Source organism: Urocitellus parryii, chromosome 3, assembly GCF_045843805.1.
Source record: "Urocitellus parryii isolate mUroPar1 chromosome 3, mUroPar1.hap1, whole genome shotgun sequence".
Lineage (NCBI taxonomy): Eukaryota > Metazoa > Chordata > Mammalia > Rodentia > Sciuridae > Urocitellus > Urocitellus parryii.
The window spans coordinates 29,708,069-29,714,068 of NC_135533.1; positions in this window are offsets into that span (position 1 = coordinate 29,708,069).

Consider the following 6,000-nt stretch of genomic DNA (forward strand, 5'->3'; position numbering starts at 1 on the left):
CTTATAATACTAGATTATGTACTTATAAAATATATTCTGCCTGTATCATTTATCTACATACATGCAGCCATTTGAAGAAAATAAGCATGAGATAAGCATGGTTCTTGTTGAAATGGCACAGTCAGCTATGCACATAAAGAACTAGTCAATCTAATTTATCTTAATAGGATATCCTTATTTTTTTTTCACATGGATTTTATGGCTGATTTCCATCAACTTCTACTTTTAAGTTGGCTCTAGACAAAACGAACAGCAGGTATCTGCCTGGTAGAGCCTGATGTGTCTTAGGGCCATAGGACTTGATACAAAGGAAGTATCTCATTAAATAGAAGATTCAGTCATGCAATCTGAAAGATATTATGACATTTATCTATCTTAAAAATGTTAAGTCTTCTGAATTCTTTCTGAAAAAAAAAAGTTTCTGCATTAAAATGTAGCCAAGGTCAAAACAGTAAGGAGATTTGAATCATGAAATTGCCAAATAATAGGAGAGTTACCAGACATTTCTCAAATACATTATGTAGTGATATTGAATCACTGCATTATGACATTGTGTGAAACTCATTTTAAGATAAATAGAATTGAAAAGCTGAGAAAGTAAATGGAATTACACATATTCTAAAAACTACAGTTGTTACCCAAAATTTCTTTTTGAGTCTAAATTTTCCTTAACATTGACATTTAATATGAAAGTGTCCTGTAGAATTCAAACTTTTAAGTTGATGTGGGAACTTGATAAATAAGTATACCCCATGAAAGGATGACTGTTTATACAAACATATTGTTTTTCATTTAAAAATGTTAGGAAGATACATAGCAATTCAAATGAATTTATTTGTTTCAGTTCATAAAAATACCTATGAGAATTTCATAAGTTTACTTTAACTAATAAGCTTTTTTCTCGATTTACAAAATGAAATCACATTTCTCTTGAAGCCATAACTATACAATATTTTATCATATGTTTGAGCAGAACTTCCTTTAAAATTTCTATTTAGTTGAGTGCTGAAGCAAAACTTTAAGTTAGATTAAATAGCTTTTCCTATACCCACTCACTGAAAAGTAGTTATTAAAAAAGGCTTGTAATTTAATTCACTTTGAAAGTATGGTTATCTTTTGTAATGAAAAATTTGACCTGAAGATGAATACAAATCGTGCTCAAGGCAAACAGAAATGGTACAGGGGGAGATATATGTGTATGTACACATATATACATATATATGTACATACCTGCCTACATACACACACATATATACACACACACATACATAATACTTTGGAGTAATTTTGATAGAGTCTTTATGGTTAAAATGATATTTAGCTCTTGATCATGATTAATGACAAGGAAATTATTAACACTGTAGTGTGCAGACTATGTAAATGTTAACGTTGGTTCAGCTTTCCACAGATTTTTTTTTTCTTACTGTGGAAAAAGTCTGTTCAATTACTATTGTCCAGTTTTTAAAGACCATCAAAAAGTTTAAGTCACATAACTCCCACAAGGACAAAACTATGTCCGATTTATATATGGGAAAACTAGTTCAAAAATGAATGAAGGGAAATAGTTCATTTGTTTTGAAATGTCTCTTGATTGGCACATCCTTCTGTGAATATCACTAAGTTATCACTGGGATAACTTTTTTTCCAATTTGAAAACAAAATCACAATTAAATATTCTCCTTCACTAGGAAGATTCCTCTGGAATTATGGAACTTTATTGATGTGATTAATAGAAAACATTTCTTAGTTGGTTTGTTCTAATGAAGAATTTTTTTTAAGTTAGAGACCACTTTCCTTCTCAAGACTGAAAATACTGTTGACCTGATGAGGATTTCCAAATTTACTCTCTAAAGAAGTTTTCACACTCAGTTTTGTCACACCTGAATTCTTCCATCCAGCGAAGGGATGTGCTTGATCAATAGTCTTTATTTTTTTTTTTTCTGTTTTGTTGTAATATCTGGTCTGTACCTTCCATCTACCAGTAACCAAAAGGATTTCGGGTGTGTTGGGGGGTGGTTGTTTTGTTGTTGTTTGTTTTTGATACCAGGAATTGAATCCTCAGGGGCACTGAACCACTGAGCCACATCTCCACCCACCCTACCCCGCCTTTTTTTTTTTTTTTTTTGAGGCAGAACCTTGCTAAGTTGCTTAAAACCTCACTAAGTTGCTGAGGCTGGCTCTGAACGTGTACCTCCTGCCTGAGTCTTCCAAGCCACTGGGATTACAGGAGTGTTGCCACTATGCCTGACTAGGATTTCTGTTTTAAAGAATAGACATTTTTGTATTCTGGGCATTTTTATTCAGCTACAGTAAGCATGTTAGTCTTTGCCTTAAAGGGAAGAGCCTTAGAATTCAGGGTTTCCATATACACCGACCCAGTTCTAGAGCCTACACTGAAGTATACATCATCAGGTTATTGGAAGACACTTTTTTGCTTGCTCCCTGCTATTTACCCTACCTGACTTCTGTTACCCTTTCTAGTCACAATATTACCTTTAAGAAACCAACCAAAATAAAAATTCTTCTCAGGGATAGGTATTATGGAGAAAAATTGGTAGGAAATGGTGGCTCTAATACAGTTGAAACTGGTGATTACAGAAGACCTCAGGTGGAGGGAAGTAAGGATCCACTGGGCAGATGTTGGGGAAGGTACTGCAAACTGAGAGAATGGTGAGTGCAAAGGCCCTAGGGTGGAGGAGGCCAGAGTGGCTGGCACAGTAAGAAGAACAGAGAGGACATGGCAGCAGTGGTCACACAGCGGGAAGGCCTTGTGAACCACAGGAAGAGCTTTAGATTCAACTTGCAAATGGGAAGCCCTTGGAGGGCTATGACCACAGAGGGGTGAACTGAGTTATGACTTAGATTTTAGCTAAAATGTGTTTGAGAAGAGGCCATAGAGGATCAACCACCAAATAAGGAGACGGGATAGGAAACTAACTGTAAACCCTGAGAGGCATAATGGTGGCCAGGACTACAATTATATTGGTAGAAATGGTAAGATGTGGTCAGAATCTAGGCATCATCAAAATTGAAGGCAGGAGATATGATTCATTGCTGGATGTAATGTTGGAGCAAAGAAGAATTCAGGATGATGTAAGACTTGTTTAAGGAAGTAGGAGTCTGGGAGGACTGGGTTTATGGAAAAGATCAAGCAAACAGTTCAGGGCAGGGAAGTTTGACATATCTCGAGACATAGTTGGAGCTGTAGAAGAGGCAGCTGCAGTTATGAGCTGAGAGGACATCAGGGAGGGCTTTTGATGTCAATGTGGGAGTCATCAGAATATATCATGAAGCCACACTTTCTTTAGGAAGCAGAAAAATCTGCACTCAGCCATGAATATTAATGAATCTTGGTCATACAGGTTGGGCTCCTTTCCAATTGCCATCTGCCATGGGTTGGACTTAGAAAAAATTCCGTATCACACAGGTTGAGTGAAAGAAAAGTCTGGAACAGCTTGGGAGGTGAGACAGGACCAGTACCATACGAGAGGGAGTGTTTTTAGAGCAACTTCCCACCTAGTGGCCCCCCTGGGGCCTTGGGACTTTGTAGCTCCTTCGACTGGGACAAGGGAGTCATTTCTCCCTCACAAAGTTGGTTCTAGTGTGGCTCGTTATCCAGGCATTCATTCGAGCTTCAGGGTCACGCTGTCCCAGAATATCTTTCCTGTGCAGACACTGGCTAGGCTCTTGGAATGCTCTGGTGGATGGAACAGATCATGTGTGCTCTCAGGACACTGAAATTTAGCAAGATTGACAGGTGTAAGCAAACATCTCATTACGTTTAGGGGAGTATTCCAAAGGAATAGTCTGGGATGGGGGTCAGGAAGAAGAGGCTAAGGAAACAAGGTGTGGTTGGCCTCTAAGAGGGAGTGAAAGGGGCAGAGGTGAAGGCCGAGGAGATGGGCATTGCTGAGAAGTGGGCAACGTGGGCCAGGTTTGCCTCCAGGCACTCAAAAATTGTAATTTTAAACTCTGTCAAAGTGAACTAGCCACAGTTGCCAGTGCATTAGTTATGGGAGAGTAGAGGGAGTCTATGGAAGAGAGAATGGCTGAGAACTTCCACCTGTGTATTCCAAGATGACACATTCTAGACAGCACTTCACACACAATCTTGCTTAGGTCAAAGCTCCAAGATGGATGGAATGCAAGTGCGCAGGCCCCTTGCGTAGGAATTTCTGCTTCAACTGTCCTGAATATCTGGTCAGGTCCTTGGGGCAGGACTCCAGAACACTCCATCCTGGATCAGACACATGGTCAGTGTTTGTTGACTTCTTAATATTGTAGAAAGAGTATTAATTTCTCTGTAATTGTTAAGGAGAGATGTAGACTGGCATTTGAAGCCAAAATATTGGCAGTTCAAAAAGAAACAGTAATTTACTTCAATTCCTTAATTGTTTAACAACTGCAGGCTGCCTGAGATGAAGCATGACTTGTTTTAATAGACTCCTAGACCAGTGGGTCTCAAGATATGGTTCCCAGCAGCCTCAGTATCACTCAGGAACTTGTTAGTCATGCAAATTCTTGGGCCCTGCCCCGAGGCCTATGGAATTGGAAACTCTGGATATGGAACTCAACAATTAGTGTTTTAACAAGCCCTGATGCACACCAAAGTTTGAGAACCATTGTCTTGGACTTGTGCACGAACACACAAGATGATTTGTGGGGTGGGGGGGGTACCGGGATTGAACTCAAGGGCACTCAACAACTGAGCCACATCTTCAGCCCTATTTTGTATTTTATTTAGAGACAGGTCTCACTTGAGTTGCTTAGTGCCTCGCTTTTGCTGAAGATAGCTTTGAACTCGCAATCCTCCTGCCTCAGCTTCCCAAGCTACTGAGATTACAGGCATGTGCTACCGCCCCTGGCTCAAACACACAAGATGAAAGTGGTTCAGAGTTGTTGGAACTCTGTTTTCTCTGACAAAAGAACAACAATAGAGCTATTCTAGACTGCTAAGAAAACCTTTCTCTTCAGGCTTTAGACAATATTTATCTTTATTCATTTCAGTGTAAGAATCGTAAGGTTTTTATGAGCTGACTTGGAGTGTTGCTTCTCCTCCTGCACCTCTGAGTGGCTGGTGCTGAAATAGGCCATCATGCATATTGTGTCTCCTTCTCAGTGACTGGAGCCAAATAAGAAAGATGATCCCAGGAGACTTTTAATTGGTGCATGAGTTATGAGCAATGAGGCAAGTGGAACCACAACAATAACTAATATAATGTATCATATATTACAGTGATTTGATCTTTGATTCACTCAGCAATTAATTGAATCAGACAGCAAGAGAAACGTTCGTGATTTGTTAAGGGAAGCTAGCCAACCAGATGGCTATTATCTGTGAATCAGCTAGTTGTCAAATTTCACTTTACTGACAGTCTCTCAAATATAGGAGGGGCTCCAACATCTGGCAGAATTGATTAGTGCACAACTAATACTGAAGCATTTGTACAAGCACCTGTTTTCATTATAAAGCCACAGCTGTACTCTATACAGAAGGTATAGGACTGCATCTCTTTTAGCACTTAAAATGAAAAAAAAACAACACAGTTATTATTCTAAGATTTCCATAAAGTTCTGCACACCAAAAAAATAGGCTGTTAGAATTCTTTTCCTAATAGAATACTTCAAGGTGACCATCTTCACCAGGCCATTAGAGCCTGGGGGAGAGGATGATGGGACAAATGACTTTTAAAAACAAAGTGCACAGGTTGTCCCTCCCTTATCCCATCTCCATATGTCTGTCTGTCTGTTGGTTGGTTGGTTGGTTGGTTGGTACTAGGAATTGAACCCAGGGATGCTTTACCACAGGGCTACATTCTCAGCTCTTTCTATTTGAGATGGGGTCCCTAACTTGTTAGGGCCTTGCTAAATTGTTGAGGCTGGCCTCAGACCTTATTCCTCCTGCCTCTGCCTCCTGAGTCACTGGGATTACAGGCATGCGCTACTACCACACCAGCTGGGTTTGTTTTTTTATGAAGCAAATTTTAAAAACCACAACTT